General features: G+C 43.0%; 1 protein-coding gene across 2 annotated transcripts in view; it reads right to left on the reverse strand.

Moving 5' to 3' along the window:
* sema3b (sema domain, immunoglobulin domain (Ig), short basic domain, secreted, (semaphorin) 3B) overlaps window positions 1–18615 on the reverse strand; it is a 495602-nt gene that overhangs the window by 296532 nt on the left and 180455 nt on the right. The window lies entirely within an intron of this gene.

The following is an 18615-nucleotide window of genomic DNA, read 5'->3' on the forward strand; positions in this document are numbered from 1 at the left end:
AGCTGCCTACTCCCATCGACCTGCACTGGGATCAGAGCTCTCCATATCTCTACCATTCATGTACCTATCCAAACGTATCTTAAATAAAAGCTGGGAGAGGATAGGTGGAAGAGGTAATGGGCTCGTCCCCCTCTTCCCAACTTCTGCACTCAGAGGGTGGTGCGTGCATGGAATGAGCTGCCAGTAGAGTTTGATTTCAACATTTGAGAGGAATTTGGATCGGTACTTTGATGAGGGGTATGGAGGTCTATGGTCCCAATTGGGAGAGAAGGGGCTTGACAGAAAAATAGGTCAGCTTGGACTAGATGGACCGAAGGGCCTATTTCTGGGATATAGTGCTCTATGGCTCTCTGAACAGGCCACTCAGCTGGTTATCACCCACCTTCTGCACCGAGTGCCGAGCTTGGGAACTGAGGTATAGACCTCAAAGAGCAGCCTTGTTTACTACCAAGAGAGGAGTTCCAACCTCTTACAAGTGACAAAGGTGCACAGACCCTTGCAGGGCCATAGGCAGGCTGAGCTTCTAGAATTTGTTAAAAATCTATTGTGTGGAACATCTTCGTGTAGCACTCTCTGCCTCAGGGCTCCAGTCTATAAGAATAGTACTCAACAACGGTTTTTATTTATATATTGAGATACAGTGCAGAATAGGCCCTTCCGGCCCTTCGAGCCACCCCACTCAGCAATCCCCCAATTTAACCCTAAACTATCATAATGACTAATTAACCTACCAACTGGTATGTCTTTGGACTGTGGGAGGACACTGGAACACCCAGAGGAAACTCCCAGAGAGAACATACAAACTCCCTACAGGCAGTGGTGATTATCAATTTATAGATTTATTGAAATTCCCCAGTACTGCTGATTAATCAAGTACTCACTAGATAGTTCCTGTACATCAATTATTCTGGTTAACTAAGTGCCATGCTATCATAATGACTTCCATTTCTTCATTAACTTAGTGGATGAGGTTATGAAGGTTTAAGCTTCTTTCAATAGAGATAAACACTGAAAGCCTCTCAGCTCCTACGACCATCAAAAGGAGAATGGCTTAATTTTCTAAAATGGATTGTTGAATTAGCGTTCAGTAGATTTAGTTTGATAGCCTTCAGGGAAGAAGGGGAAACATGATAGTGTTTTAGTTTCTTGTACGTTTTAACTTGTACAGGAGATCAGGTAAGTGTTTGTAACAGGGCAGTCATACATGGTTGGTTGACTGTAAAGAATTCTTCAGCCAAGTGGCTTTTTTCTACATTCCACATTTCTAAGACCTTGAAATTATGTTGTGGGATTCCGACGTGAAAACACACAACACAGTCGTCTCAAGTTTCTCTCTCAGATATAGTAGCAAAGGTGAATTAATACAATTGGCTTCAAACAAGTTTTATATCCCAAGCTGTAACTTCAAGGATTATGTTCTTTTAGCCCTGTGTTGCATCTGCTGGTGTTGGAATGGAGTTACTGGTGTGGAACAGGTGGTTTTTATATCAGAATCGTGACGAATCCTATGTTGTTATTGTTTTGGTACAGAATGGGGCTGCTGGTAGTAATGTCTGCTTTTAGTATAAGGACTGGACATTTCTGACTTTGTGGTTTTGTAACGCATGGGGTATTATCTGGGTAGATACTTGAAACATTCCAGTAGGCAAGGAAGAATTTAATTGAATTGGTGATTTTATAAAGGTTACCAATTCAATGTTTTCCTTTTACAGATGGTTACATGGGAGGAGTATCACAAACATGAGGAAATCTCCAGATGTTGAAAATCCATACAATACACACAAAATGCTGGAGGAATTCAGCAGGTCAAGCAGCATCTATGGAAAAGAGTAAGCCCTCTTGAAGGGTCTCAGCCTGAAACATCGACTGTTTACCCTTTTCCATAGATGTTACCTGACCTGCTGAGTTCCTCCAGCGTTTTGTGTGTGTTGCATGGGGTGTTTGTATTGTCTGCATGATATGGTGGTATTGGAAAGGGGTCCAGAGGAGGTTCATGAGAACGATCCCAAGAATGACAAAGGTTAATGTACCAGGTGGGTCTGATGGCTCTGGGCCTGTACTTGCTATAGTTTAGAAGAATGAACTGAGCATCTCATTGAGCCCTGTCAAATATGGAAAAGCCTAGACAAAGTGGATGTGGAGAGGGTGTTTCCTAGAGTGGGGGAGTTTAGGACCAGAGGTACAGCTTCAGAACTGAAAGATGTCCCTTTAGAACAGAGGTGAGGAGAATTTATTTAGCCAGATAGTAGTGAATCTGTGGAATTCATTGCCACAGACAGCTGTGGAGGCCAAGTTAATGGATATATTTAAAGCAGAGATTGATAGGTTCTTGATTACTAAGGGTGCCAAAGGGAGTAGGCAGGAGAATGGAGATGAAAGGGATAATAAAGGGATGGATTGGCCTAATTCTGCTCCTGTCTAATGGTCTTATATTCATTCAAGCAATGTGGGTTTCGCAACTTGAGTTGGCGTTTAATTTCCCATCACTAATTGGTGATGAGTTGCCTTCTTGAGCCCCTGCAGTCCTTGACGTGTAGGGATACCCGTAATACCGTTAGGGAAAGGGCTCCAGGATTTTGACCGAGTGACAGTAAGGAACAGTGATATATTTCCAAGTGAGGATAGCATGTGGCTTGGAGTACAGCTTCCAGCTGCATAAGAGATTCTGCAGATGCTGGAAAACACACACACACACACACACACACACACACACACACACCTCATCCTGAAGGAACTCAGCAAGTCAGGCACATCTATGGAGAGGAATAAACAGTCAATGTTTTGGGGCAGGACCCTTCATCAGGACTGGAGAGGATAAATCTTTCGCCTTCCACTCTAAAACTATGACCTCTAGTTCTAGTCTCACCCAAAGGGAAACAGCCTGCCTGTATTTACTCTATCTATACTCCACATAATTTTGTATTCCTCTATAAGATCTCCCCTTTTTCTTCTACTCTCCAGAAAATAAAGTCCTAACCTTCTCAAAGTTTCACTACAACTCATGTCCTCAAGTCCCAACAAACATCCTCGTCAATTTTCTCTGTACTCTTTCAAGCTTATTGATGTCTCTCCTGTAGGTAGCTGATTAGAACTTAACACAATACTCCAAGTTCAACCATATCAGCATCTTATACAACTTCAATATAGCATCCAAACATCAACTGTTCCTGGCCAAGATGCCCAATCTCATACCAGTGGGTTAATGGGAGACACAGGGGTGATGGTTGGGAGGAACACGCCAATCTTAATTGCCTGCACATCTGGTGACGAAATATTCTTGTTATTTTTAAAGCAAGTCGATGCAGAGTGTCCTGGACTATCTGATATTTTCCATGACCAGAAGGCCACAGAGGGATGGCACCAGCAAAGGTGGAAAGAGCATTTTAACTTGCCAACACATGAAGTTTCTTTAGGAAAAAGAAACATAAAATGCAACACAAATCACTATGATTGGATGAAATAAAGAGAACCAATGCTTTTGACAGGATGGTTATGAAGGCCTATGGTGTGTTGGCCTTCAATAGTCAGGGGATTGAGTTCCATGTTGCAGGTCTATAAAACTCTGCTTAGACCACACTTGGAGCATTGAGTTCAGTCTGATCAGTTCATTATAGGAAGGAAGTAGACACTTTAGAGAGGGTGCAGAGAAGTTTTACCAGGCTGCTGCCCAGATTGGAGAGCACATTTAACACAAGAGATCCTGCAGATGCTGGAAATCCAGAACAACACACTGAATGCTAGAGGAATTTAGCAGGCCAGGCAGCATCTATGGAAATTAATAAACAGTTGACGTTTTGGGCCAAGACCCTTCATCAGAACAGGGAGAGGTGTAGAATGAAAATGTGGGAAAGGGGAAGGAGGAAAGCTAGAAGGTGATAGGTGAAGCCAGGTGATTGGGAAAGGTAAAGGGTTGAAGAAGTAATCTGATAAGAGAGGAGAGTGGAGCATTGGAGAAAGGTAAGATGGAGGTGTACTAAGAGGAGCTGCTCAAACTATGCTTACTCAACTATCCTTATAAAGGATAGATTGAGAAAGCTAAGGCTCTTCTCTTTGGAGAGGAGGAGGATAAAAGGTGACTTGATAGACATACACAAGATGATAAATGGCACAGATAAAGTGGATAGCCACAGATCTTTTCCCAGGGCAGAAATGGCTAATATGAGGAGCATAACTTTGAAGTGTTTGGAGACAGTATGGGGGTGAATAGTGGGTGAATGGTAGGTGCTTGGAACAAGGCATGATGCTAAAAGCAGATACTTTAGGGATATTTATGAAACTCTTAGATAGGCACATGGATGATAGAAAAATGGAAGGCTATGAAGGGCAATGAATAGTAATTTCTCCTTCTGGTGAACAAAATTCACCCTCCTCCTGCCATCATTTATTCCCCACTCTGTCCTTTTACTTTTTCCTCACTTGCCTATTGATTTCCCCAAGTCCTCTCCTCCTTCTCTTTCTCCTATCGTCCAGTCTCGTCTCCTATCCGATTCTTTCTTTCCCAAACAACCTGGCTTCACATATCACCTTCCAGCTAGCCTCCTTCTCCTCACACACCTCTTAATTCAGGCATTCCCGAAGAAGAGTCTTGGCCCAAAACGTTGACTGTTTACTCTTCTCCATAGATGCTGCCTGGCCTGCTGAGCTCCTCCAGCATTTTGTGTGTGTTGCGGAGGTCTATGTGGGTGGAAATGTTAGACTGATCTTAGAGTAGGTTAAAGTGTTGTCACTGGCCAGAGGGCATGTTCTACATTCATTGAACTAACGAGGGTGAAGACAAAGTACAAAGTTTAAATACGCAAGAGATCCTGAAGATGTTGGAAATCTAGACCAACACACACTAAGTGCTATCTCAGAATATCGATAGTTTATTCTCCTCCATCGATGCTGCCTGACTTGCCGAGTTCCTCCATTTTGTGTGTGTTACTTGCATTCATATAAACCCTTCACAAGTAAAGAAGTCCGAGCATGGGAGACAACTTGTTCTCACCATTGGTTATCAGGAGAATTGACCTGATAATGTGAGAGTCCCAGAGTCATCCAGCATAGAAGCTGGTCTTTCAGCCCACTCTGTCGATTCTCCCTGTTGTATTGACCCACATTAGGTCCACAACACTCTATCCCTTGCCAACTCAAGAAGTAAATGGCGTTCAGGACAAACTATGTCCTCTTCAAAGCAGCACCACCCAGCCAGCATTTCAAAATCCTCATCCAAGCACTGCTCCATTGACTCAGTACCACAGGCGGCAGCCTGCCCAGATAACATGCGTCAGTACGTCCCAGCGGAAGAGATGATCACACAGTTCTCTGAGAGTGCACCTGTCTGTACAACGCCTCAATATTTAGACCGTAACACATAGGAGTAGAATTAGGCCATTTGGCCCATCAAGTCTGACTTAGTATCCCTCTAACATGACAGCAGAAACATACTGAGCATATCCTGACATTCCTCATGAAAATGAAACTAAAGCAGTGCAGAAGGTCAGTAGGCATGTAAGTTAATGCGAAGAGTCAGTACTGTAACTCTCCTTTTTCAAGGTGCGTTGTAAGGTTATGAGTTAATTTTTTACCTACTGTACAAAAACAATTTCACATTCTGACAAGAAGCACACTTAGAATGACGGGATGCAATAATTCCAGGCAAATAAAGATTTACAAAAGGCAAGTCATGTCTGACAGATTTATCCAAATTCCTTGAGTATTTAATGGAATCTGTGGATATTAATGGACAGTAGGTTGTGTAGAAACTGTGCACCTTAACTTTCATCAAGCAGTCAAGATGCTTGACAAGGAATGCATGATGCAACGTAGAAGTCATAAATCTAGCTAATAAATTGCTCAAGTCATCACATAGGCTGCGGGGATCACAGTAGCTCATATAAGTATCAATTTGACATTTAAAATAATACAGATACCTATTTTTCTTCCCTTGAAGGACAACTTGGTTTGAACTTTTATATTCTCAGTGTCAAATCAACTTGATTGTTTAGTGGTAAAATGACAGAACCAATATCCAGAGACCTGGACTATTGAGCCAAGGGCAAGAGTTTAAATCCCATACTAGCAGATGGGATATTTGTACTTGCAGCAAAATAAAAGTGAGTTTTTTTAACATTGAAGTTACCTTTTAGATTTGCTTTAGCTTAGCTTTATTTGTCACATGTACGTTGAAATATCGAAATGCGTTCTTTTGCGTAAGTGATCACCAACGTCCCAGGATTGTGCTGGGGGCAGCTGCAGTTTCGCCACACTTGCAAGCATCAGCATAGCATGCCCACAATCACCAACCTTTACCATACGTCTTCAGAAACTGGAACATCCCGGGAAAGCCCACATGGTTACAGGGAGAACATGCAAACTCCTTACAGCGGTGGGAATCGAACCCCGACCAGTGATCGCTGACACTTGTAGCAATTTGTATTAACTGCTACACTGCCGAGCCAACTGAAAATCACAGTGAAATTTGCCATTTGTGTCGAGGACCAACACAGTACAAGGATTAACCTCCAGGATACCCCTCAAAGCAAAATCCCAGATTTATTTTTCCTGTGCTGTCGTCATCGTGGCTATCCCTCAAGGTCGAGAATGATGGTCTTCGCTCTGAAGAAGTGGTACACAGAGTGAAGATGCCTGGGCGTGTATTTGTTTAACGTGTACTTGATGTTGCACTCCAAGAAATACACGATACTTCACAAATCAACCAACTGATTCCAATGGCATGGAAACCACAACAATTGGAGCTGATGGACTTGTTGCAGCCTTCATCTGCCTTCACAGCCTTTGAATTCGAAGTAACTTCATCTGCCTGTTCCACCGTTGAGGTCTTGGTTGGATTGTTCTTTGTCAGGAACCTCACCCTCGACCTTACCGCCATGGGTGACCCTACCAGGAGCATAGCTCCAGAAGGCATTTCTCTCGGGATCACAGGACCACACAAGCTTCTCCATCACGACAAGGTGATAATCTACGGAGAAGCCTGTGCTGTACTATTCTATGTTCTAACAGAAAATTGAGGGCTTAGTGGAACTGGTGTAGAAGAGGAGTTGAGACCAATGCTGTTTAGCCATGACCATATTGAATGGGGGATACAGGCTTGAAGGGTCTGATGTTGCTCCTTCCTATTTTTTTTTTTGTTTAGAGATGCAGCAGGCTGACAGGTTCTTCAGGCTCAATGAGCCCCCGCTGCCCAATTACACCCATATGACCAATGGGAGCTGTTGGAGCACCCAGAGCAAACCCAACAGTCACAGGAAGAATGTGCAAAAACCTTACAGGGAGTGGCAGCAATTAAATCCGGGTTACTGGCTCTGTAATAGTGATACGCTAACAGCTACGCAATCTCAAACTCCTTACAGGCTGTGACGCCCTCATGACTGCTGGAAAATTTTTTCCTTTTCCATTCAGAACTTCCGCACGTCCATTAAAAAGACTGCCGTTAACAACGGCCACAGGACTGCCGCCTGGGAAAGTGTGGTTAACGTTTATTGGTTGTGCACCGTGACCGCAGCTGGCAAAAGGAGGAAACTACACTCAGTGGCCTCTTTATTAGGTACACCTGTACACCAGTTCTGTAATGCTGTAATCAGCCAATCATGTGGCAACAAATCAATGCATAAGAGCACGCAGACATGGTCAAGAGGTTCAGTTGTTATTCAGACCAAACATCAGAATGGAGAAGAAATGTGATCTACATGACTTTGACTGTGGAATGATCATTGGCGCCAGATGGGGTGGTTTGAGTATCTCAGAAATTGCTGATCTCCAGGGATTTTCACACACAACGGTCTCTGGAGTTTAGAGAGAATGGTGCAAAAAAATCTTCCAGTGAATGGCTGTTCTGTGTGAGAAAATACCTTGTTAATGAGAGAGAGATCAGGGGAAAATGGCCAGACTAGTTCAAGCTGACAAGAAGGCAACAGCAACTTTGAACGCACATGCTGTTGTGTGCTGGGGCAGCAGGCTGAGGGTAGCAGACACCAACAGAATCAACAAACTCATTCGTAAGGCCAGAGATATTGTGGGGATGGAACTGGACTCTCTGACGGTGGTGTCTGAAAAGAGGATGCTGTTCAAGTTGCATGCCATCTTAGACAATGTCTCCCATCCACTACATAATGGACTGGTAGGGCACAGAAGTACAAACGTACATTCAGCCAGAGGCTCATTCCACCGAGATGTAACACAGAGCATCATAGGAAGTCATTCCTACCTGTGGCCATCAAACTTTACAACTCCTCCCTTAGAGGGTCAGACACCCTAAGCCAATAGGCTGGTCCTGGACTGATTTCCTGGCATAATTTACATATCACTATTTAATTATTTATGGTTTTATTACTATTTAATTATTTATGGTGCAACTGTAACGAAAACCAATTTCCCTCGGGATCAATAAAGTATGACTATGACTAAACCTTGATGTGGATGGTCTACAGTATCAGAAAACCATGGACATAAAGAAATACATTCAGCGGCCACAGAGTGTACATTCCATTTTTAATTACCTCCTCAGCTAAGAATGCTGTTTTAGAAGGTAGTTAAGAATCGGTCACATTACTGTAGACAAATGCATGTGGCCAGGTGGTTAAGGCACTCGTCTAATGATTTGAAGGTCGCTAGTTCGAGCCTTGGCTGTGGCAGCACGTGTGTCCTTGAGCAGAGCGCTTAACCACACATTGCTCTGCGACGACACAGATGCCAAGCTGTATGGGTCCTAGTGCCCTTCCCTTGGACAACATTGGTGTCGTGGAGAGGGGAGACTTGCAGCATGGGCAACTGCTGGTCTTCCATACAACCTTGTCCAGGCCTGCGCCCTGGAAACCTTCCAAGGTGCAGATCCATGGTTTCATGAGACTGTAGACACGTAGTCGCAAAGGGACCAAATCAGATAACTTTTGTGGAGCACAGTAGTTAGCTAGAAGAGTTATTACATGAATCTGAGAGTTTCACAGTCACTGTTGCTCAATACAAGGCATGTGTGTGGTTAGTATAATGCTTTACAGCGCCTGCGATACCGGTTCAATTTCCGCCGCTGTCTGTGAGGTTCTGCTCGTGACTGCGTGGTTTTCTCTGGGTACTCCTTGGTGTTTGCTGAGCTCTTCCCAGCTTGGCCCCTGCTGAGATCAGTGACAGCCATGACCCCTAATGCTGACACCTATTATCCGATGAAAAGATAAGGCTCGTAAGGCAGTCCTTAAGGGTGTGAACACAAAATGTTGACTGTCTTTTTTTCCCCTCCACAGATGCTGACTGGTCTGTTGAGATCCTCCAGATGTTTGGTTCATTTTTTTGCTCCAGATTCTAGCACCCGCAGATTCGTGCTTTCCAAAAAGGATCACTTCCAGGCAGCAAATTGCACTGCATGCAAACCTTTCTGTTCTGACAGCATTGGGCCAACAGTGAGAAGGATCAAGTAACTGAGTAAAGGAATTTTGACACCTGCATGAAGGACAAGGATTTTTGGTTTTCTTTCCTTCTGGCTTCATTTAGTTCACAGCCACATTTCCCACAGCTTAGTCTGATGATACAAATAATCGAATCATATCCTTGACCCTGTGGGAGGTCAGCAGAGTATTAACTGTAAATTGCTCTGGACATAAGCCTGACTGCAATAGGAAGCAGCCTTTCTTTAGACTGGGGGTTCCCACCTTTTTTTATGCCATGGACCCCTACCATTAACTGAGGGGTCAGTGGATGCCTGGTTGGGAACCCCTGCTTTAGGATAATTCAATTCTCCTCTGAAAGCTCCCTGCTGCAGACGACAGAAGATCCTTATGGTCTATCACTACACTGGGCCCTAAGAGCAACAAGATAAACAGAGCATTGTGCTTCGAACTAAAGTATGTGCACAATAAATTGTTCTTCAATTTATTGGAATGTCTGCTCAAATACATCTCCAGCTTTTAAAGAAAATTTAACACGTTCCCTCACTAGAACAGAGATTCCCAACTTTTTTTTATGGCACGGACCCCTACCATTAACTGAGGGGTCTGTGGATGCCAGGTTGGGAACCCCTTGCATTAAGCGTCCTTAAAGCAGAGGTTTACAAAGAACTCATGAAAATTTTTTACATTCTTGTTGAATCAAATTCGCAGATGCACACATACATTGAATGTATTCACATTCATGTGCCTATGCACATTCACCCATGCTCTTACTGTAAGCAGATTATACCAGCATGGACACAGGCACGCACACGTTCAAACAGAGAGCGGAACTTTAGCATAGCAGCTAGCATAGTGCTATTTCAGCTCCAGCAATCAGGGTTCAGTTCCTGCTACCGTCTGTAAATAGTTTGTGGGTTTCCCTCGCTGCTCCAGTTCCCTCCCACATACCAAAGATGTACGGGATAGGTTAGAAAGTTATGGGCATCCTATGTTGGCACTGGAAGCATGATGACACTTGTGAGCTGCCCCAACATATCCTTGGACTGTATTGGTCTTTGACTTCACTGGTTGTTTTGATGTACAGGCAGTTATTAAAGCTAATTTAAAATCTTTAAGTTGGTGCATTAACATATTTGAGCACACGTGTATATGTACATATACAATATATAAACATGCACAAATATAATCACACATTGAGAAAGGTGCATATTAGATTATTAGATTAGATTATGAGGACACGCAGTCCTCTTTTATTGTCATTTAGTAATGCATGCATTAAGAAATGATACAATATTCCTCCAGTGTGATATCACAGAAACACAGGACAGACCAAGACTGAAAAACTGACAAAAACCACATAATTACAACATTTAGTTACAACAGTGCAACAATACCATAACTTGATGAAGAACAAGCCGTGAGCATGGCAAAAAGTTCAAAGTCTCTCCAAAGTCCCTCATCTCACGCAGACGGGAGAAGGAAGAAAACTCTTCCTGCCATATCCGACCACAGTCTGACTCTGAGTCATCCGAAAACTTAGAGCTCCGACCAGCCCTCCGACACCGAGCACCAAACACCACGTCTGCCGAGCGCTTCGACCTTAGCCCCAGTCGCCAGCAGCAGGCAAAGCAAAGGATTTTGGGGCCTTCCCCTCCGGAGATTCTCGATCGCACAGTAGCAGCGGCAGCGAACCGGGCATTTCGGAAGTTAATCCAGATGTTCCTCCATGCCCTCACAGCTGTCTCCATCAAATCAGAATTGTGCACGGCATCCTACTTACAAGTACGATATCATTTCACCGGAGAAGCTACGCGCGCTGCGTCACGCCGCCATCTTCGCCTCCTCCTAATATAACAGTCTGAGAACAGATTATGAAAAGTTTTTTTAGAAGATGGATGCAGCATAATAGTAGCAAAGTCTTACTACAGTTGTACAATGTATTGCTGAGACTACAGCTGGACTTGGTCTTCAAAGGGTACACTTGCATTGGAGGCATTTCAGGGAAAGTACAATAGTTTGATCCCAGGAATAAGAGGCTGTCTATGAGAAGGGGTTGAGTAGATTAGGCCTGCACTCATTGCAGTTTAGATAAATGAGAAGAGATCTTACTTATGCTGAAGTTGTTGGACCAAGTGGAAACTTCTTCTCATGGGGAATCTGAAACTAGAGAGCGTAGCTTCAGTAATAAATGTCCAGCATCTCTATGTCCATCACAGGCAAAGCCCTTCCCACCACTGAGCACGCTTACATGGAGCACTGTTGGGGCTGGACTTTAGGCAGGGCTAGGCTGGGCTGCAGCCCAGGGGCCCGAGCTGCAGAGGGGCCCAAGATAGGTATCAATCATCATGGCAGACAAAAAAAAAATACGAGAGTGGAGCACAGAAAAGAAAAAAGCAACAAGAGGATCGTGAGAAAAGAAGCATTAACAAAGACTTTGAAATTGACAGAATTTTTTAAACCTGTTCTCGATGACGCAGCAGTACCATGGCTCTAGTCACAGTCTGAGACCGGTGGACAAATGGAGACTTGTTCAACAGCACCAGCGTTAACACAGGACCACCGTCCTTGCCGCAGTCAGCAGCTAACGTTGAAGAGGCAGAGAGCGTGATGTAGGGATTCCCGACCACAGAGGCCTCCGAACAACCAAGTCAGGCCGCCATTAATGTTAACATTACCGCTACTGAGGATCCTTACAACACTGATCCTGCTTGCTGGAGAAAGGAAACGTTAGATGATTCAGTCCGAGCGTACTGGGCTAAGAAAGGGCCGGAGTCTTGCCAGAATAAGGATGTGGCTATCAAAGCTTCGGAACGAGTATACAAACAGTAGAGACGTTTTTTCTCCAAATTTCACTTCAAACACAAGCTCGTAAATGGTGAGTACACATCAAGGCAACGGCTCTTATATTCCCCTTCCACCGGCTGTCTGTTTTGGTTTGCATGCCGCATCCTTAGTGATGGTAACTGTCTGTCCATCTTCGAAACTGGCTTTAGCGACTGGAAACATGCCGCTGAGCGCATAGGAGAGCATGAAAATAGTGAACACCACAGGAAAACGATACTGACCTACGTTACACTAGCATCGGACAGCGGAAGAATAGATACAGAACTGCAAAAACAGTTCGAGTCAGAGTGTGTCTACTGGACCGACGTATTGAGAAGAGTGTTGGTGGTTGTGAAATTTTGGTCCAGAGGGGACTGGCTATCCAAGGCTCCAGTGACATATTTGGCCGGCCTGATAACGGCAACTACATAGGCTCAGATCCACAAAGGGGCAGGACAGGCTGAGACATCTTACTCTGATGTCACTTGAAAGTGATCTTGTTTGAAAACTGGATTCTAGTGATCTGATCAAGGACTTTGCTGCGAAGAAATCCAGAAGAACTAGGCTTTAATTTTGAAAAACAAGCATCTGACTTTGTTAAATATCCAGGCTTGTGTGTCAGTGCTGTTCCTGTTTTTGTGGCAATAGGCTAATAGCTGACTGTTTACAAACTTAGTTAGTAATAAGTGGTCTTTACTCTGCAAGCCACACAGTACAGCAATAGGTTAGTATGTGCTAGAGCTCATTTTTCAAAAAGATTGTTGGAGTATCGTCAAGTGCCCTAGTTTGCCATAGTGCCATCTCTCTTACTAGCTCTTCTTTCAGTTAGTCCTGACGAAGGGTCTCGGCCCAAAACGTCGACTGTACCTCTTCCTAGAGATGCTGCCTGGCCTGCTGCATTCACCAGCAACTTTTATGTGTACAACAGGAATTCTGCAGATGCTGGAAATTCAAGCAACACACATAAAACTTTTATGTGTGTTGCTTGTATTTCCAGCATCTGTAGATTTCCTTGTGTTTGCCATCTCTCTTGGCCTTTTTGTCTCTCATTTCCATTTTACTTTCTCAGAACACATGGTTGAGAAAACTACCTAGGTAAAAATGCTTTGGCACTGTTTGAGAAATAAGGCCTATGGTACATGCAGCAATAGCTAAATAAAGACTTAAGATTGGGTTCATCATACTTCATCTTCATCATAACTTTACTAAGCCAACTAAGCCTGGGTCAATTTTTGAGTGCTTTAGATGCTGTCCTTCAAACTAGAATCTGCATTACTTTCTGTCCTCTCTCTTAAGGCCTGTAAGCTTATAGACTACGTATTGTACTAAACCAGTGTCTTGGTCCACAGCTTTGATATTTAGACCAGTACGACCTTTGCTCTTGTTCTTGTCTTTTTTTGCTTGGTACAGCAGCATTTTACGATGTCGGCAGGGGCCCATCAGGGCCTCCAGCCCAGAGGCCCCGGCCCCACTAAGCCCAGCCCTGAGCACTGTCACAGGAAAGCAGCATCCATCATTCAGGACCCCATCATCAAGGCTATGCTTTCTTCTCACTTCTACCATCAGGCAGGGGGCACAGGCGACTTAGGCACCACACCACCTGGTTCAACCTTCAGGCTCCTGAACCAGCATGGATAATCTCACTCACTTCAACTCTGAACTGATTCTAAACCCTACATGCTCATTTCCCAGGCCTCTACAATTCATATTCTCTGTATTAATTATTTACTTTTTTATTTGCAGAATTTGTCTTCTTTTGCACATTGGCTGTTTGACTTTATGTACAACTTTTCTTGAATTCTATTCTATTTCTTTATTTTCCCATAAATATCCATAAGAAATTGAATCTCAAGGTAATATAAACATACTTCAATAATAAATTTACTTCAACTTATTGTAAAGCTGCAAATCTTGGAACTCTTTGCCTGCTGGTGCAGTGGTGGTGGTCATTGAAAGGCTACAACAGGTTTTTAAAACTATAATGGAGAAGTTATGGGGAACAAGCAGGAAAATGGAAGAGGCCAAGTTCATCTCATCAAATGACAGAGCAGATTCAAGAGGCCAAATGGCCTATTCCCACTGTAGTTATTAATATCTTTTTAAGTCCATTCTTCTGCAACTAAAACTCAGTTATGGGCCTAGATTGAAGTGTATTCATTTCTTACCTGCTTTGTGTCCCAGCCTAGGGAAAAGGCAGGGGCGAGTGCTTCAAAAATGAAAAAAAATGCTGAAGCAATTTAAGTTACACCATCGAGAATTAAGGACAAACTTTATTCATCATATGAATTTACATGTATGAGGAATTTACTGTGGTGTGTTGATGTCACATACAACAAAACAAAAACATTCAACAATTACAAAATTATATTAAAAGTAAACTTACAGGTTAAAGTACCAATATGGAATTAAACATGCATGAATACTGGCATGTACAGTGCCCACAGAATGGATCCCCCCACCAAAAGTTTTCATGTCTTATTGTTTTACAATATTGAATCACAGTGGATTTAACTTGGCTTTTTTTGGACATTGATCAACAGAAAAGACTTTCATATCAAAGTGAAAACAAATTTCTACAAATTGGATTAAAATTATCAAACACAGAATAATTGATTGCATAATTGCTCACCCCTTTCAAGTCTGTATTTAGTAGATGCAATTTTGGCAGCAATTACATAATTGCTCACCCCTTTCAAGTCTATATTTAGAAAATGCAACTTTGGCAGCAATTACAACCTCAAGTCTGTGTGGATAGGTCTCTACCAGTTTTGCACACCTGGACACCACAATTTTTCCTCATTCTTCTTTACAAAACTGCTCAAGCTCTGTCAGATTGCATGGGGATCATAAGTGAATAGTCCTTTTCAAGTCCAGCCATAAATTCTCAGTTGGATTGAGGTCTGGACTCTGATTTGGCCACTCCAGGACATTAACCTTGTTGTTTTTAAGTCATTCCTGTATAGCTTTGACTTTATACTTGGGCTCATTATCTTACCGGAAAAGAAATCTTTTCCCAAGTCACAGTTCTCTTGTGAACAGCATCAGGTTTTCCTCCAAAATTTCCCTGTATTCTGCTGCATTCATTTTACCCTCTACCTTCACAAGCCTTCTAGGGCCTGCTGCAGTGAATTATCCCCACAGCATAATGCAGCTTGTAATTCCTCCAGAGTTGTCATAGGTCTCTTGGTGGCCTCCTCCACTAGTTTCCTTCTTACACAGCTGTACTATATTCTTTTCATTTCATGAGGATTGACTTAACTGTACTCCAAAGGATAGTCAGTGATTTGGAAATTTTCTTACATCTGTCTCCTGACCTGTGCTTTTCAATAATATTTTTGTGAAGTTGCTTGGAGTGTTCTTTTGTCTTCATGGTGTAGTTTTTGCCAGGATACTGACTCACCAGCACTTGGACTCTCCAGATACAGGTGTATTTTTACTACAATCAATTGAAACACCTTGACAGCACACAGGTGATCTCCATTTAACTAATTAAGTGACTTCTAAAGCCAATTGGCTGCACTAGTGATGATTTGATGTGTCATAGTAAGGGGGGGTGAATACTTATGCAATTATTTATTTTATGTTTATATTTGTAATTAACTTAGGTCACTTTGTAGCGATCTGTTTTCAGTTTGACACGAAAGAGTCTTTTAACTGTTGATCATTGTCAAAAAAAGCCAAATTAAATCCATTGCAATTCAATGTTGCAAAACAATAAAATGTGAAAACTTCCAAGGGGGTGAATATTTTTATAGGCACTGTGTATATAATGCAAACAGTATTATAAAAGGTGATTTAAAGTGTTAACAGTGCAGTGCACTGATAGGGTTAATAGAGGGGCCGGGGTGGGGTGGGCAGTGGCTAACCAGAATCGTTGATTGGACTAACTGCCAGGGAAAGAAACTTTTAAGATGGCAGGAAGTTTTATGTTTTAATAGCCCTGTAGCACTTTCCAGAAGTGAGCTTTTTATTTTATTTTTTTATTTAGAGATACAGCATGGAATAGGCCCTTCTGGCCATTTGAGTTGCATCACCCGGCAACCCCCAATAAACCCAATTAACCCTAACCTAATCACGGGACAATATACAATGACCAATTAACCTACCCGGCACGTCTTTAGACTGTGGGAAGAGACCGGAACACCTGGGAAAACCAACACATTTCATGGGCAGGATGTACAGAGGATGTGGGGATTGAACTTGGAACTCCAGTGTCCGGAGCTGTAATAGCATCATGCTAACCACTATGCTACCGTGGCACCCTGCAGTAAAGTTTCAGAAAAGGATTTTGAGAGACAGTATTTATTTGCACTTGGACAATCAAGAACTGATCAGTATGGTTTTGTACTCAGGAAATCATGTCTCACAGATTTGCTTTGAGGTTTTATTTTTGCAAAGGTGATCAAGAACACTGAAGAGGGCAGGGCAGAGGACATTGTCACATTATCACTGTAACCATAGACAGAGAGGTATTGAAAATATTGCCCAGGCAATTTTGGCTTTTGATTATTGATGGATAACTTTATGAATGAACACTGTCCAGTCTTACTGAATAAACCTTCGTCAAAATCAAGCAAATGTTTCAAAATAATGCAAAATTACTCATTTAAAAAAGACACATTTATAGAATCTTGATATCTAGGGATAAGGCAGTCAATGGAGCTACAACACACACTAAATGCTGGAGAAATTTAGCATTTGTCCTGATGAAGGGCCCCGGCCTGAAATGTTGACTGTTTACTTTTTTCCATTGATGCTTCCTGGCCTGCTGAGTTCCTCCAGCATTTTGTGATTTCTAGCATCTGCAGATTGTTTCTTGTTTGCAATAGAACTGCAGTTGTATTCAGTGTCATTAAGTTGTCCCATTCAGTATTTGTGTGATCTGTTTCTGAGTCTGTACCATCCATCAAGTCCTCATTTACATGGCCCCTATACTAACTTCAGAGAGTTACACAGTCACCTAGCATGGAAATAGGCCCTTTGATCCAACTGGTTTCTGCTGAACAAGATGCCCAGCTAAGCTAGTCCCATTTGTCAGCATTTGGCCCATATCCCCCTAACCCAGGGGTTCCCAACTATTTTCATGCCATGGACTCCTACCTTTAACCAAGGGGTCAGTGGACACCAGGTTGGGATCTCTTACTCTGAACTTTTCCTCTTCAGGCACCTTCTATTAAATGTTAATGTGTCTGCTGCAACCAGTTCTTCTGGCAACTCATTCCATAGATGGACCACCTTCTGGGTGAAAAAACCACCCCTCAGGTTCCTATTAAACCTCCCTCCCATTGACTTTAAACCTATGCCCTTTCGTTCTTGATTCTCTAACCCTGGGAAACAGACTGCGTGCATTCACCCTACCTGTTTCCTTATGCAATAGCATCCATTTATTTTAATAGCTACTACATTACTTTGCAAAATGATTTACTTCCAAAGGGCAATGACTGTTTATCTGTGACAAATTTTGCATGCAGCAACATCTCACAAACTGCAACAGGATGAAAAACTTCATCCATGCTTGTGATGCCATGAGATCTCTAGATGCAGTTACAGGCCTCAGTTTAATCAGAAATTGGCACCTCCAGCTGCTACTGCAAAAATTGACAGGGTGGTTAAGGAGATGTTGCTCCTCATTAGTCAGGGGATTGAGTTCAAGAGCTATGAGATAATGTCCCAGCTCTAGGAAATCCTGGTTAGATCACACTTGGTATTGTGTTCAGTTCTGGCCGCCTCATTATGGGAAGGATGTGGAAGCTTTAGAGAGGGTGCAGAGGAGATTTACCCCTGGGCTAGAAGGCATATCTTATGAGGATAGGTTGAGCGAGCCAGGGCTTTTCTCTTTGGAGTGAAAGATGACGAGATGTGAGTTGATAGGGGTGTACAAAATGATAAGAGACATAGATAGAGTGGAAATCCAGAGACTTTTCCTCAGGGCAAAAAATGGCAAAAACGAGGGCTCATAATTTTAAGATGATTGGAGGAAAGCATGGGGAACGTGAGAGGTAGGTGTCTTACACAGAGGTGGTTGGTACATCTCCCTAATGAATCTGCCTCTACCACCAACGCTGGCGGTGGAACATGTTGCCTTGTGTAGAGGTAGAGGCAGATACAGTACGTTAGGGGGTTTTAAGAAACCACTTAGATGGGCACGAGGTGGCGTAATTCTAATGTGATTGAAGGAAAGTACGGGGGGGGGGTGATGTCAGAGGTAAGTTCTTTATGCAGAGAGTGATGGGTCCATGCCAGGGATGCTGGTAGAAGCAGATACATTAGTGGCATTTAAGAAACTCTCTGACAGGCTCATGGATAACAGAAAAATGGAGAGCTATGTAGGAGGGATGGGTTAGATTGATCTTAGAGTCAGCACAACATTGTGGGCTGAAGGGCCTGCGCTGTACTCCAATGTTCTATGCTT

Source organism: Mobula birostris, chromosome 16, assembly GCF_030028105.1.
Source record: "Mobula birostris isolate sMobBir1 chromosome 16, sMobBir1.hap1, whole genome shotgun sequence".
Lineage (NCBI taxonomy): Eukaryota > Metazoa > Chordata > Chondrichthyes > Myliobatiformes > Myliobatidae > Mobula > Mobula birostris.